The following is a 2,365-nucleotide window of genomic DNA, read 5'->3' as shown; positions in this document are numbered from 1 at the left end:
AAAAAGAATAAAAAATGCCATTTGCAGCAACATGGATGGACCTAGAGATCATCATTCTAAGTGAAGTAAGACACAAAGAGAAAGAAAAATACCATATGCTATCACTCACATGTGGAATCTAAAGAAGGAAAAAAAGAGGAACACTAATGAACTCATCTACAAAACAGAAACAAACTCACAGACATAGTAAACAATCTTATGGTTACTGGGGGAAACAGGATGGAAAGGGATAAATTTGGGAGTTTGAGGCTTGCAAATGTTAGCCACTATATACAAAAATAGATTTTAAAAAACCTCAAATTTCTTCTGTATAGCACAGGGAACTATATTCAATATCTTGTAATAACCTTTAGTGAAGAAAAAGAATATGAAAACGAATATATGTATGTATATGCATAACTAGGACATTGTGCTGTACACCAGAAACTGACACATTGTGACTGACTATACTTCAATTAAAAAAAAAGAGAAAAAAGGAATTTTGTTAAAACGAATACCTGCTTCCTTAAGTCCATCCTGAAGAAGTTTATGTCTGAAGTGTGGGTTATTAATTTGTCACATTGAAAAGCCACAGAGGTTATCACTTCCATCTTAGAATACCATTGATTTGGGATACCTGTACCCTTATGCCTCCCTGTGAAAATATTTTATTTATGGTTACATTTTCTCAAAAAGTCCCTATACAAGATACATCAGAAATATCCTTTTTAGTTGTTATATTATTAGTGTTATTGTTATTATTTTGCCCCTGGTCTAGCTCAAAAGCTGAAAGTTCCAAGGTTTTGCACCCTGGAGAAAATGATCAGTAAGGGAGTCTAATAACTTTCCCTTATCGTTCTGTGCAAACTGACTCTTTAAGTGGTTGCTGATGTGTCTGTGGTTGGGAGGAGAAAGGCTGCAGGCACGGCTGATTAGAACCAGAGTGGTAAATGCTAGATAGTGTAGTATGGATAAAGCTAAATATCAACCCAGGATTTCTACAATGAATAAATCTGAACTCTCTGACTTACCTGGACATTTTCAGACTACCTTGTCTAGCAACTATTGAGTCCTAGTCCATTTTACATATTTTTAGGACTGAGAAATGATTAGGAAACTCAGTGGTGCTGAGGAATATTTGAATACCCTAGGCCTTGAAGGAAATCCTAATTAATTTGGTGTAACTAAGGTAAAGCAAACCTTTATTTTTAAAATATGTCTGTTTTTCAACATGTAAGATTTGGGGCATTTCAACTAATTATTTAATATTTAAAATTCTTATTTAAGAGGTAAATTATACATAGTTCAAATACTTGAGCTACCATTCCAGATTCCTCTGTGCTCTGGAGTGAACTTCTTGGTTTATGGGTATTGGGAGTATGGGAATGTGATAACCTAAAGAAGGATTCACTTTTCCTTTGCTCTGAAATTCCATTTCCCCCTCTTTCTCTGGGTTGTATTGACTTAAAGAGTTAATTTCCTGTATATTTTTTAAAGAAAATATTAAAAAAAACTGTTTCAAATGCAAAAAAATGTGCATATATCTTATTGGCTTTTCTTATACTCACCTAGGTAGTCAATTGAGAACCTGGCAAGTTATATACCTCTAGAAATCACTTTGCTCAACTTTCGGACAGAATCTCCTGAGAGCTTTGTTAGAAGGAATGGTAAATCTCACTTTAGGTAGAGATTAAAATAAAGGATACTTCTCCCTGGAAAAATATATGTTTCAGTAGTTCTTTGTTTGCCTGATGTTTGCTCAGCTAGGGTCCCACCTAATGGGAAAGCAACAAACAAGCAGAAGGAAATTCTAACAGCACAAAAGATTTGAATAGGAAGATGGCCAGAAAGGATCGGATAATTAACCTCAAGAAGCTGGGTTCAGTGCCTTTATTGGGGGGATTAGAGAGATAAAATTAAGGTCATTTCTCTTGTATAGAAGAAGACAGAGGGGTCAAGAACTTAGAAACATGGAGAGGGAAGAGAGGGAGAAAGGACCTGGTGCTACTCTTCATTTCCTACTATGTGACAAAGGTCAAAATGATGGCACTTCTGAACTTTGAAGAGATGATCTTTCTTTATTGAGATTAAGTTCCCTAAGTAGCATTCAATGAACTTCCGAAAAGTAGCAATGGGCATTTCAGAATGAACTTCTAAAGCACAAGGGTCCTTGACTCCATGCTGAAAGTTTCCCGGCTGAACTCAGCAGTAGAGAACTACTCTGGATAATCAATCCCTTTGACCAAAACTGTATCAAGCAATATGGTCTATTTATAGACAATTTGTAAGGCTTTAACCTCTCAAAATGTCAAAAGGCATCCATTACACATAAAAATATCACTTACATATTCTCAGCCATATATACCAACAGTATCTATTTGACAAT

Source organism: Camelus ferus, chromosome 6 (genome assembly GCF_009834535.1).
Source record: "Camelus ferus isolate YT-003-E chromosome 6, BCGSAC_Cfer_1.0, whole genome shotgun sequence".
NCBI classification, from domain to species: domain Eukaryota; kingdom Metazoa; phylum Chordata; class Mammalia; order Artiodactyla; family Camelidae; genus Camelus; species Camelus ferus.
The sequence above is the reverse complement of the archived record's forward strand: the minus strand, read 5'-3'. Positions refer to the sequence as shown.